Raw genomic sequence first — 15,136 nt, 5'->3', positions numbered from 1 at the left:
CATTGTTGGCAAGGGGAGGAGTTTCATCTGGCTTATTACTTTCAGGTTACACCGGATGTGGAAGAGGATTAAATGCTTAATCTGCGTAAATAGGAACTTTTTTATGCCAGCTGCTAGTGACTTTTTATTTTCATTTGATCTTAATACCTTCTATTGGAGTATCTTTGCAGACTTCTTAGCTACAGAGGATTTAGGCACATTACTGAAGGTATGGTTCTTATCTCTATTTTGTTGCATTTATTTTCCTTGGTCTTTTGGTTTTTTTTGCTGGAAGTGTAAGCTGAATGCTATCATCTGGATCTTCCTTTTTTGGGTGCTGTTTGCTTACAGCCCGGGTTACTTTAATTATTATTTTTGTAATTGTAGGATAAAGAACTACCGGCTCCTAGGTTTTTTTATATCTTTTTTTATTTTAGCTCTTTGGAGCAGTAGAGAGCTGGTGGGTCCTTTTACGGACTTTTTAACCGAATTTTTAAATCAACGCGTAGGCCCCTCTGTGGTTTTAATCTATCTATATATTATGGTGAAAACTTCTAAAGGCCAATTTATGAAATCTAAATTTTTAGGAATACTCCACAAAATTTATGTCAACCTTATGGAAGCAGTTATAAAAAATTGCATAATTACATCGATTAAGTGTGTTACGGGCTAGAATATATGTGGGGATAGAGTTTGAAAATTTTCGTCTCAGCGTTGTACGGATATCCAACACACAAACAGTAGAAAAGTGGAACACCAGAATTTTGACATGGAAATTATGGAAAAGGGAAAAACCATGGGGCCATGCCCAGTTGAAATGATTATACTAGGGTTTGCTTAAATTACAAGTTGTTAACTCATCCCTGAAATTGTGGACAATCATATTGCAACAATCGACTCTATGGTTGAACTTCAGTTACAAGTAGAGATGAGAAATTCGACCATGTTTGGTGGTTGGGTGAATATTCAGATTCAATTGATGATCAGGCAGAAATCTGGTGTCGGTCGGCTATAGTGCAGAACTCCGGCGTTAGTCGGCAATCAGACAAAACTCTGATTTCAGTCGGCAGTCGGGCAGGACTCCAGCATAGGTTGGCTACCGGGTGGAAGTTCGGCGATGGTTGAGGAGGAGTCTGGTGGCAAGAAAAGCTCTCTACCTTATCTTCTCTTTCTCCTCTTCCTTCTCTTCTCTTATTCTCTTCTCTTCCTCCTCTTCTCTTCATGCTTCCTCCTCTTCTCTTCATGCTTGGGGTCCCTCTCATGAGAAATGAGGAGTCTATTTATTGTTTTCTGAGAGTAGCATGGCTAGTAAATATGAGGAATATCAAGGATAAATTGGGAGTGATTTGAATAAACAAGCGATGTTGAATCCATTGATCTTGGACTATTTATTGAGTATTTAAATGTCTTAATGATATAAAAATTCAGTGATATATATATATACACATACATATTTAAGAATGCCACATTTGGAAACTATTTGGAAATCCAAATTATGTATTGAACCTTCGAAATGCGCATCTGTTCTTTGATTTAAACTCATTTGGGCTTGGATTGAGTTGAATTTGGTGTCATTGGGATCGTATTACTGTGACGTTCATTTTGACTTTATGTTTGTTGTATTCAGAGTTCAAATTGTTTCTAATTTAATTTTCAAAGTTTCCAACTTGATTTTTCCCGCAGACTTGTGCTCGAGCAAGATAATTTTTTGATGATATATTAGTTGCCCCTAATTTTAGATGTTGAAGCTACAAAAGTCTGAAAATATATTTCACAGCATTTAAAATTGGTTGAATAAAAAAAATTTAAAACATTTGTTCCAAAAAAATATAAATTTGTTCAAACTTTATCATAGAAGCTTCCCTGAGCTATGAATGTGTCCAATTAGAATTTGGAACATCAAAAAATGAATCGATGCCCAAAAAATATCTAATTTGGACTGTCTGAGTAAAAAATAAGGGCCTGGACACATTTAGGCGGTTGAGTCGGTAGGCCAGCTGGCAGTCGCTACCGGTAGTGCTCGAGCGTCAATCTAGATGCTCCCTTTAGGAGGGAAGTTAGTCGACTACGGTTAAGGGTTTTCTTTCAAGTGGGACCCACTATTTTTTTGTAAGGGGGTGGCAGTTGTTATAGTATCCCTATAATTTTTTTTTCTTTTTTATGGTGGGGCTCACCTTTTTGAAAGGAAATAAAAAATTTGCCCTTTTTTGGCCTAATAAATTCCACAAAATTTCTAAAACATTTAAAAAAAAAACTTTCTAGAAGCATATTTAAAAATTCAAATGGATTGGAGGCAAAATTTCCCCTCTTTTTTAATAATCCCCCTCTCCCCCTTTTTTCCTATAAATACTCCCCTTGGGTAGTGAGAAATTTGCAGATCTTCTCCTTCTAACTTTCTTACAATTGAGGCATTCCATTATTTCTAGTAGGCGGCATCCCTTACATAAATTTAGTTCCCCTTTTCTTATGTAGAAGCTAAAATTTTGCAGCCTTTCCTTTTCTCTCTCACATTTTTTTTTCATACTCTAGAGGCATTCCAATGCTTTTTATAGGTGGCATACCCTAATAAAATTTCATGCGCCTTTTTATTCTAGATGTTTAAATGGGTGAAATAATCTCTACTAAAATCCCCCCAACCAAGGGAGAATGCCCTACTATCCAATCTAAGGGTCTAAAAAAGACTCAAAAAGTGGTCAAAGTGATGATGCCTTATCCACCATAATTAGCAATTACTTAATCATTTAAAGGAAAAATTTACTTTCCCTAATGATCTTAAGATGAAAGTACCTAAAAGATGCGCTCATGTCTATTGCCCTCCCCTAGGATTTTTGACAGTGTACGAGTTTAGTTTGCGAGCGGGGCTACGATTTGCCCCTCTTCTAGAATTGTTCGATATTTTAGCGATATGTGGAGTGAGTTTTGCCTAGCTTTCTTATAGATCTATTTCAATTATAATAGGATTCATCATGCTTTTCAGAGATTGTGGAGCGATGTTGTCTCCAGAGTGCCTTTCTTGGATGGTTAGACTTATTGGTGATACATTGGGTCATATCTCTTTTAAATCCAAGTGTTTGGATATCTGCACTCAAGACCCATCAAAGAACTACATTAATGATTTATTTTTTGTATAAAATAATTGGAATTTCCAGGAAAAAGGAGAAAACTAAAGGATTTACCCATTTCCCTACAAGTTGGAGTAGAGGATTTATTGAAATCTTTCCTTATACCGACATTCTCCACTACAAAGTATGATATTTGAGTAGATTTGTAGATGAAGAATATTTATTCAAGGTGGGACTTTCTACTAAGGTAGGGATCAACTAAAGTCCCAGAGGTAGTTATCTAACCTTCAAAGGCTCCTCCTAAATGATCATAGATAAGGGTAATATGTAGGCATCCAAGAAGAAAAGAGTGGAGGAGATTTTGACAATCATTAGAAAAGGTCACCATGTCTTTCCATCCAAGTCACACATTCTAAAAAATGTTTTTATATATCAATGTATAGACATCGATGGGATGAGGAGTTCGAGAGTTTCCAATCTCTTTATTACTTTTCCTTTTTGGTCTCTTATTTAGATATGTCCCTTACAAAACTTTTTCTTATCATTTCAATTGATGCAATGCTTTGATCTTTAAATCAAAATGACTAAGACCTTAAATGATTGAAATAATGAGTTTATGAAGGTCAAGTATCTCTAAGAGAGTATAAGATGAAGTATAGTAGTAAGATCAAGGAGATGAAAGCTGTGGAGGAGTAGCTAGTAGAGTGCAGGGTAGAATTTGCTACTATGGAAACTTCAGCTTCCTTAGAGAATCAATAGATTAATTGTCTACAAATTGAGTTGGAAGATGCACAGGAAATAATCAACAAGCATGTTAAAGATCTGTGGGACCTTGACAAGAAGATTATAACCATTAAAAATGAGAACAAGAGGTTCCAGAGTTTGTTTTTTGAGAAGGAAACGATATCCAAGTCATAATAGTCACATTTCAGATTCATAGAAGAATTCGATAAAGTGTATTGCCTTTAAGATGATCGTCTAGGATCAAATTCAAGAAACTTGTGATTGCATAATTGATGTGGAGGTGAAGGCCTTGGAGTTGGAGTGTATAGAAGAAGGCTTCATCAAAGATGTTTTGAAGGGTATTGTCTGGGATAGTGTAAGATTACAGTGGAGATTGAGTGGTTTACACATAGCTAGGCTTCTCATGGATCTTTTTCAGATTATGATGGTGATAAGGTAGAGAGTGAGTTACAGAAGGCCTTCGCCCTTACGAAGGAGGATGATATTGAGATTCTATAGTATTATTCTTTTGTTGGCCATACCACTTTATATATTATAATGATGATTACATGCCTTTGGTTTTGATATTTTTATATGATGTATATGATGTTCAGTGATATATTAAGAAGTTTTTCATGTTCTTCTATCTTTTTTTCTTATATGTATATGAAGTTTACTTAGTTTTATTTTAATTTGGATGATGTGAAATATTTTAGTGGACTCTTTTGACTTGAGCGAATGTGAGAGACATCCAACTTGGATGTTTTGACCAATCTAAGGTTGTTAATCAAAGCATTTACTTAATGATATTTACCTGTATAGAAGAGGTTAGATCAAATTCTCTTAGGATTGACTGTCTAATAATTTGAAATTCAAGACATCATCCTAGAATATTTAACCTATCCAAGATTATTACTCAAAGTATTTGCTTGATGAAATTAACTTATATGAAAGAGGTCAGATCAAATTCTCCTGGGATTGATCATATAGTGATTAAGATACAATGTAAATTGTGTATTTCTCGAATCATGGATAAAGAGGTTAAACTCTCTATTAGTTTTTATCATTTTATAGGAGGAGATAATATCAAAACAAAGTGAACATCGCATTACTATATTTTATAAGATAATATAATAATTCCCTAGTATAACTTAGTGTTATAGGAGCTAGAAGAGTTTAACCACACTTAATACAAAAGACATGAATATGGGCTTAGCATAACAATAGAGTAGGGATATATATAAGGATAACATAATAACATGGGATAAGATACATAACATATGATAAACAATACTATTAAAGCTTACTAATAATACATGTGAAGGTTTCTAATATTCTAAGTTCAAGAAATCATCTTCCCATTAGCATCCTTCAATTTAGAAAATGCCAGGCTTGACCATAACTACCACTTAATAAGGACCCTACCATAAGGGAGAAAGTTTGTTACATTGTGGGCCCTTTCTAACTATATCGATGCTGGGCAGAACTAGATCTCTGATTGAGATACATCGAGGATTCACCTTCTAGTTATAGTGATAGGCAACTCTTTGTTTATTTGCAGTGTCTCAAATGAGGCTACATCTCTTGCTTCTAGGAGGAGATCCATATTATTTTTGAGCTTCTCCTCATTATTACTAAAGTTAACAGTTTAAAATCTATTTCTTTGGACTCAAATATGAATAGGAATGACTGCTTTTATACAAAAGAATAGATTGTACAAAGTTTCTCATGTAGGAGTTCTATCGGTGGTTTGAAAAGACAAGAGGATATTTGGGAGTTCTTCAGCCCATTGCCCCTCAGCCTTCCCTAGGAATGTCTTCAGCCTCTCAAAATTGTTTGATTTCTAACCTCTATTTTCTCATTTGCCTGAGGATGGGTGATAGCTTTGTGAACTTTCTGAATATGAAAATCCTTACAAAAATATATAAGGGTCTTCCTAGTAAACTATGTCCCATTGTCAATAATGACTATTATCGGAATCCCAAAGTGACAGATTATATTTTTTCATAAGAATTGTTTGCCATATGATTAGTAATCTTTCCTAGAGGTTCTGCCTCAAACGATTTGGTAAAGTAATCTACAGTAGAGATGATGAATTTTCACTGCCTAGTGGCTATAGGGAAGGGTCCCATTCCCCATTAGGTAAAAGGCCAGAGGCTCTAAAGTGATGTAAGCTCCAAAGCAGGTGTATGGGTGAGATTAAAATCCAATTTTCAATTTTTTTTCATTTTTGAGTAAACTCAAGTGCATCTTATTTTATTCTAGGCCAATAGAATCCATGTCTCATGATCTTCTAGGCTAATGCTTTTCCTCTTAGATATTTTGGCTATAGTGATGGTGCATTCAACTACAAAACATGCAAGTGTTTGAAAGTTGATATTAGTTCTAGGTAAGTAGTGGATGTCAAAATCTCTTAGTTCTACAAACCAATTAATTAGTTTTCCAAACACTTATGGCTTTTGCACGACACTTGTCAGTGGCAGATTTGTGTAAACTACATAAACCCTAAGAAGTTTCTAGAGGCAACTCCGAAAGCACACTTGGTAAAGGTTGAGTTGCATGTTATAGCATAATGGCATGTGGAAGCATGGTAACAAGTCAGACATATATAGAGATTTTTCAAGATTTTTAACCAACATATCATCAATATATACTTCCATAGAGTGCCTAATACGGTCTTTAAAAACCTTATTCATAAGAGGTTGATATGTGATTTCAACATTTTTGAGCTCAAATGACATCACAAGATAATAATATAACCCTTTATCTATTTAAAAAGTTATTACCTCCTCAATGACAGGATGCATCTTTATTTGATTGTAGCTAAAGTAAGCATCCATAATGCTTAAAATCTAATGTCCATAGGTGACATCGACCAACTGGTCAATACGAGAAAGAAGATAAATATCATTTGGGAAGGCTTTATAGAAATCTGTATAGTCTACACACATTCTCTAAGTTCCACTTGCCTTCCATACCATGATGAAATTCATCAACTAAGTGGGGTAGTGCTCCCCATATAAATGCAGCATTCAAAACCTTATCCACTACCTACTCGATTGCTTGTTGATGATCTAGTGCAAAATTTTATTTCTTTTGGATTATTGGCTTACACATAATGTTGACTTTGAGGGAGTGCACAATCCCTTTAGGGTTGGTTTGGGGCATATATATAGGACTCCATACTAAAACATCCTGATTCTTACATAGAAAATCTACATAATTTTTCTTCTCCTCTTCTGAGAGAATAGAACAAATCTATACATTCCTTGAAGGGTGTTCTTTTTATACAGATTAAGTATTGAGGTATTCTATAGGAAATGCCCTCTGAGAATATCCTTACTCTGGAGATAAAAATCCTAGATGTTTAGGGTAACTATTGGAAGTTGTTCAATATACCAAAGTAGTGGATTTGTGTTATTTATTGATCTCTGTAAACTACACTAAATCCTATCAAGGTAAGGAACTTTATTTTAAGGTGAGGGATGGAGGTGATAATCCCAAAGACTGATGGTCACAATCTCCCTAACCATTAAATAATTATTTAGTGGTTATCTTTATTATTATTAGTTTTCCCCCTAGTGGGATGAGGTTCCTCTCGAGCAGGTGGATTTTGAATAAATAGTCAAAGATAACCAAGGAGGATAAGACTTTTAATTTCATCCTTGGGATTCTTATAGGTTATGGTAGTACGATGATGACTATGATGAAAATGGTAGTATTGATCCTGATTTCTTATTTTTGACTTCAAAGGATTAGGACACCTCACATTTTGCTGATCTTAGATGGCCATTAACATATTGTCTCAAGATATGTTCAGTGGTGTAAACTCCTTATGTTGAGGTTCCCATCATGGCATTGGAGGCCTAAGAAGAATATTATTCTTTCCATGTTTCGTTCATTGTGGGAACAAATTATCCATCCCAAGTGCACTTTTTTCTTTCCATTTCTTTGCTCAAATTGCTTTCTATGAGCAATTTTGGCTTTATTTGTAGAGATTTATGCCTCAACATTATGGATCAGGTTAGTATATGAATGAACCATATTGTTGCGGATCAATGGTTTATGATTTTGATGAAAACAAACATTCTTATTTCTCTACGAGTGCCTTATGTACTGACATTTCAGGTTCACACGATCGGACTGCAATTTGGAATCAGCTCAAGATTGGGTAGACTAGGTCTAAGTCAGTTTGTACATTTTTTCCTTTCTTGAGTCTATTGTATTTGGTGTGGCTCCTGGTGATTTGTAAACTTGAAAGATGTTTTGTTGTTCCCTAAAGATTTCTATTTTTAGTAACATCATCCGGGATGATATTTATATCGTCTTGGATAATCTGTCCAAAAACAAAAAACCTAATTAGGACATCTTCATTAAGGTAGCCGTCATTAGCTGATCGGCCTGGAAGATAACTGTATCGGCTAGGATGATAGTCTCAATTCAGAAAGAATAAGCCGCCATAATCAGTTTAGGTTTTCTTTGTTTTAGGAAATCGGCCAGGATGATATTCCTATCGTCTAGGATCATCTAACTCAATTATGCCTAAATAAATCTAGTATCTTTGGAAAGCATTAATGGTTGATTGTTATGATCACACATCCGGGACGATCGTAGGATCGATCGGGATGATGTCCTAGATGATTTACATTGGACAACTAGAAATCAGGGCGATGCTCTGGACGATTGAAATCGATTTTAAACTAATCAGCCTGGACAATCATGAGATCAGCCAGGACGATGTAACCAATTTTCTTCTGATTGTCCTAAATCGTCCCGGGCTGATGAGTTGAATTTGTATTGATCGGCCAGGATGATTTAGGAAGGCTCAAAACGAGCTCATTAATGCAAGTTGTTGACATTATCGTCCAACAACTTCCATGACACTTTATAAGGGTCTTTGGCAGCCATTGTAGCTTTATTCTTTTGGGGAAAACTTGAAGAGGGAACTTGAAAGGGAGTGAGGAAAGGGTGGAGTTTGAGAGAGGGAGAAGATCCTGTGAGGCTGGACTCAGGGGAGTGTGGAGGTGGTTCCACACGGTTGCTCTGACAAGATCGCACCTGAATACTGTCAGATTCAAGGCTTGTCTAGAGGAAAGTTCACCAATGAAGAAGATCTCTTTGATGTCAAAGGACCCAGCGACTCCGCCGCACCGGGGAAGGTGGAAGTGATTTTGTAAGGGCTTCTCCACCTAGCTATGGGGGCTAAAGGAGAGACACTTAGTTTAGTATAATACTTGGAGGGTGCCTCCAAGGAGTGGACGTAGGTCAAGGTTTGACTGAACCACTACAAATCTTATGTGTTCTTTCTTATTATTGCTTCTGCATTTAATTTCCGCATCGTTGATTTCTTTGTGGCTTTTTGGTTTGTAGTTTTGTTTTAAAATATCTTTAAAAACCAATTCACCTCTCTCTTAATTAGCCTTGGGCCAGTTCATAGGGCCTAACATCCCTAACGAACTTTCAAGTGGTATCAGAGCGGCATTCATAAAAATAAGTTTTTGAAAACTTTTGAATTTTGATCCATGGCTAATTTTGGGAATCGTAATATTGCAGAAGGTTATTCAATCACCAGACCACCTTTATTTGAAAATATGTCATTTAATTTTTGGAAAATTTGCATGACTACTTTCTTGCAATCGATTGATTTTCGCATGTGGCATATGATTTTAACTGGTTATTCATCACCGTCATGTATTGTTAATGGAGTTAAAACTGATATTACTTTGAATCAATGGAATAGGGAAGAACAAGTAAATGCTCAATTGAATGCAAAATCTTTAAATTGCTTTTTCTGTGCTTTAAATTCTGAAGATTTTATGTTAGTATCCACGTGCACTACTAGTAAGGAAGTCTGGGATAAACTACACACCATATACGAAGGCACTAGTGAAATCAAAACAATCCAAGTTTGAATATGTTAATGCCATGATTTTGAACTGTTTTCCATGAAACCTTTTGAAACGATCTTAGACATGTATACCAGGTTCATTCAAATTGTAACATCATTGCATGCTTAGGAAAAGAATTTTCAAATTTTGAAAAAGTTAACAAAATTCTTAGCTGTTTACTTGAAAAATTTGATGCCAAAGTTCTTGCTATTTGTGAATCAAAATATTTGAATGATTATTCTATTGATAATTTGATTGGCTCACTCATTGGCAACGGCAAAGTTTGGGTCAAAGACTTTTAGATGGAGGTGAAATGATTGTCTAAAAGCTAAAGATACCGAAAGAGATAGCTTAGTTGGTGACAATAAAATGACTATCAAGCAAATCACAAACTCACCAAAGCATAAGCAAAAAGTGGAAAAAGGTAAAAATGGTAAGGATGTTCATATTCCTTCTGACGTTATTTGCTTTCGATGTAGGAAGCCTAGACATATGAAAAATCAATGCCCTAATTTAAAAATTCTTCCTACAAGAAAATGGCAAGGCGAAGCAAAATTTAAACTGGGGAAATAATGAAAGGAAAAAAAATCTCTTGGGCAGGTCTGGTTTCTGAAGCATCGGACCAGGAGAGAGATAATGGTTAAAAGCCTTTCGTATTTTTTGTTGTTTTTTGTTTTATGTTTTTTTTTATTTTGTGTTTTTGTTTTGTTTATTTTTTAAAATTTTTATTTTCGTGAAAGTTTTTCTCTGATCAACACACACATTCACTTTTCTAAAAATGAAAAATCTACTTCCTGTTTTTCTTGAAATCTTTGGTAAGTTGTGTTTGACTTCTCTAAAACAGTCAAAGGATGGAAACTCATGTTTTTGACTCTCAATCTCTATTTCCTAAAAGAGGTTATTCTACTTTTGATTTAAAATCTTTTTTATATTTTAAATTAGTCTTTGAAACTAAAATTTTTTTATATCCCTACATTTTATTTAGCACATAGAGATCTTTTGCAAGCTGTTGAATCTAACTCATAATTTTCTTAATCAAGAATTCGTATTATTAATATGATGGGTTTACTTTTGTTTTTAAGATTTCAGAAAGGCAGCATATTAAAAAAATAAAAATTTGCCAATGATGCCAAAAATAAAAGATGCACAAAGACGCCAAATTGAAAAATATACACAAAGTGTATCAAAAATCCAAAGTTGCGCAAAGAGCACCATTCAAATTGTCAAGAGGCATAAAATGAGCCCACAAAGTTTAATGTTTACCATTCTTGTATATCTTAAAGGCTTAAGAAAACCCCTAATATTTTCGATACTTGAGTTTAAAAATCTTTATTCTTGATTCAATAATTCAAGCATTAATCTTCTATAAGATATATTTTATGAAAGGAGTTTTGAAAAATTTCTGTTTCCTTCTCTAATTTGTCTTATGATTTAGATATTGAATTTAAAAGTTTTTTAGCCTTTTTAAAGAACTTGAGTTTGGATTATCAAATTCTGAATTTCTAACCTTTTCCGGGCTATACGTTGTCAATCCAATTCTACTAAGTTTTTGATTAAAACCAAGAGGTAACTTTCTTATTTTAAGAATATTTATTTTTTTTTTCACTAGATCAGGAAACATTTTTGTCTTTTGTTCATTTTGGTTTTTATTTGTGCATCATCTCTTTTTGATAATGTCAAAGGGGGATAATGTATTCTTGAATTTTTGTACTGTTAAAATTAAAAACAATAAAAATATTTTATCTTCCCTATTTTTTAAAGTGTTATTCTAGTGAGGGGGAGATTAGGAGAAATTGTTTTTTTTTTTTGAAAAATCAAATTGAATTATTTTCCATCATCAAAAGGGGGAGATTATTGCAGATCAATGGTTTATAATTTTGATGATAACAAACATTTTTATTTCTTTATGACTGCCTTATGTACTGACATTTCAAGTTCACACGATCGGACTGCAATTTGGAATCAGCACAAGATTGGGTAGACTAGGTCTGAGTTAGTGTGTACATTTTTTCCTTTCTTGAGTCTATTGTATTTGGTGTGGCTCCTGATGATTTGTAAACTTGGAAGATGTTCTGTTGTTTCCTAAAGATTTCTATTTTTGGTAACATTGTTTGGGACGATATTTATATCATCCTGGACGATCTGTCCAAAAATAGAAACCCTAATTAGGGCATTTTCATTAAGACAACCGTCATTAGTTGATCGGCCTGGACGATAACTGTATCGGCCAGAACTATAATCTCAATTCAGAAAGAATCAACCATCATAATCAATTTAGATATTCTTTATTTTAGGAAATTGGTTAGGACGATATTCTTATCGTCCATGACGATCTAACTTAATTATGCCTAAATTAATATGGTATCTTTGGAAAGCATTAATGGTTGATTGATATGATCACATCATCCGGGACGATCGTAGGATCGGCCAGGACGATGTCCTGGACGATTTACATCGGACAGGTCGAATTCAGGGCGATGCTCTGGATGATTGAAATTAGTTTTAAACTAATCGGCCGGGACGATCGTGAGATAGGTCAGGATGATGTAACCAATTTTTTTTATCATCCCAAATCATCCCGGGCTGATGAGCTGAATTTGTACTGATCGACTAGGATGATATAACTATCATCCTGGATGATAATGAAAGTGCTCAGATGACACTAGAAAGTGCTTTGATACCACTTGAAAGTTCGTTAGGGATGCTAAGCCCAATAGAACTGGCCCAAGCTAACCAAGAGGGAGGGTGAATTGGTATTTTAAAAAATTCTTTTCACAAAGAATAAAAATCGCATAAACCAAAATCACACCACAAAAATAGATGCGGAAATTAAAGTGCGGAAGCAAGAAACAAGAACATAGGAATTTATAGTGGTTCGATCAATTCGACCTACGTCCACTCCCCGGAGGTGCCCTCCGAGTATTGCACTACAAACGTGACTCTCCTTTAGCCCCCATAGCTAGGCGGAGAACCCTTTACAAGAACCTCCTTTTTTCCACCCCGGCAAGGCAGAGAACCTATCTCCTTTTGCTTCCTCCTGAAGCTGACAGAGAACCACAACCAAAAGCTAACTCCTTACCTCTACCGACCCTTCCACGGACGAGAAACTCTAGACGAAGAAGAAGCAGAGCGATCCTTGAAGCAATCCTTGTGAGTCCCCTCACAAGCTCTCCCTCACAAGCTCTCCCTCACAAGATCCTCTCTCTCTCCCACTCTCTCTTTCTCTCCTCAAGGCCTTCTCAGGTCAAGGCAGCAGCCAAAGGTTTTTTAAAACATTGAACAAGATCTCTTAAATAGAAGAGCTTCTAAGGAGCTCATTAATTGCAAGTTGCCGACTTTATCGTCCAAGCCGATATGGACATCGGCCTGGACGATCGTTACAAATCTCAGAAGTTCGGCCAGAGCATCGCCCTGAATGCAAACTGGACGATTGAAAATTGACTTGATCGTCTAGGCCGATCTCATGATCGTCCCGGCCGATTAGTTCAAATCAGAGGAAAATCGTTCAGAGCATCGCCCTGAATTCGAGTTGGCCGATATTTATCATCCTGAAGTAACTAAGGTTTATGAATAGATCGTCCTGGCCGATCCTGCGATCTCCCAGGACGATATGATCGTATCAATCATCCTTAATTAATCCCTTGATTTCCTGATTAATTAAGGCATAATTTGTGAATATCGTCCAGGCCGATCAATGATCGTCCTGGACGATGATTTAAAAATATAGTATACCTTAATTGTCTATGGCGGCAACTTCTTTCTGTTTTGAGCTTATCATCCTGGCCGATACACGTATTTTCTAGGCCGATCTGTTAATGACGGCTGCCTTAATTAAGAATCCTTATTTAGACTTTCTGTTTTAAGCCGGATCGTCCAAGCCGATATAAATATCATCCTGGCCGATATGAGAAAAAACAAAAATTCTAATTCTCTCAAGTGTGTGTGTAGGGTTACTTAGCATCAGTCTCTTTGACCATTACAAGTAGACTCAAGAAGTGAAAAAACAAAGTACAGACTGACACAACCCTAGACCTATGCAATCCTGAACTGGCTTCGTCTGTTCGTCCGATCTTCGATTCCTGAAAAGTTAGAAGAAACATGTAGTCTAAGAGAATCAATAGTGTTTGTCAATCATCAAAACATAAGTCATGAAATTAGATTTGCAATAATCTCCCCCTTTTTGATGATGGCAAAACATAAGTAGGAAAAACTCAAAAAAATAGTTCATTAGAATTTCAAAGTTACAAGCACATACTCTTTTTCCTACCACAACCTACTCCCCCTTTTGTCATCACAAAAAGAGGGTCCAGACACACAAAAGAAAAAGAAAAACAATACAACAGAAACTAAAAAAGACAAACTACAGAAAACAGGAAATAGAAAACACTGACTAGAAAAATGAGGGACCCTGATCATCAGATGGAGGTGCTGGAGGTGGCTGCTGAAAGTAGCTGGAAAGCGTGGTAAACTGAGCATTGAACCAGGCGATGTCCTGGTCATGCTGCTGCTGCTGGTGAGTAAGGTAACTGTCAAATCGGGCTAAATCCTCTGTGCGGTGCTGCTCGTAGCGGGCAATGTCCTCAGAAATGTTATTACTCCTGTGCAGCAACGTAGGCGTCAAAGCGGGTTTCCCATCGATCAAACCTCTCTATCAACGGATCAACCGGTGAGTGCTGGTGTAGAGGAACAGGGTCATGAATGGGAGCGGGAGCGGGAGCCTCCTCCTCTCCACCCCCCGAGGTTCCTCATCCCTAGGGTGGAGACGAGTACTGTGAAGGGTACTAAACGAACTGTTTGAGTAGAAGGGAGTTAGGAGGTTAGGTGGAATAGGATAATGAAGTTGATATTTGGTTTCAAGGACATAGGCTATGACGTGTCCTAAGGCTAGATTGGGTTTTCTCTTACGACCTGGATCGCGGATTGTGGTTAAGTGATCAATGTATCGAAAAATTAAGTCCGTAGTATTGAATTCTCTATGAGCCATGATGTAGAAAGTAGTGAGGGAAAGTAAAGGGGTGATGTGGATTCGATCCCCGGCTTTTGGAATTATGGAGGTGCGAAGGACATATTAGATTATCCTAGCATCTTTGACTAAAGATCTAGTCTCTCCAACATGAAAAGGTGCATTGGTCTGGCAAAGAAAGTGATTCGTCGTGGACCAGTCAAGGTCAGGAACTGAAGCAATTAAGTGCAGCTTATCCCCGGTGGTGGATAGCTGTAACAGTTCAACACAGTCTTGATATGTGATTTCGACAGGGCGTCGATTCACATAGGAGGTCAGGGTTGTGAAGGTAGGGTTAATGCGAAGGTTCGCAAAGAATTCTCGATATTAAAGGGGAAAGCAAGATACACAATGAAGCAAAGGGAGGTGTGAGAGAAAAGATCCATTACCAGGTATGAGATGTGGGCAGGATTGATGATTCTGGAGACAGTTATCCCACACTCTTTGTAACGATGGTAGGCGGCTTCATCTTCTGCTTCCCT

The sequence above is a fragment of the Dendrobium catenatum genome, unplaced genomic scaffold, assembly GCF_001605985.2.
Source record: "Dendrobium catenatum unplaced genomic scaffold, ASM160598v2 fragScaff_scaffold_1697, whole genome shotgun sequence".
Classification (NCBI taxonomy): Eukaryota; Viridiplantae; Streptophyta; class Magnoliopsida; order Asparagales; family Orchidaceae; genus Dendrobium; species Dendrobium catenatum.
This window is presented reverse-complemented; position numbering follows the sequence as displayed.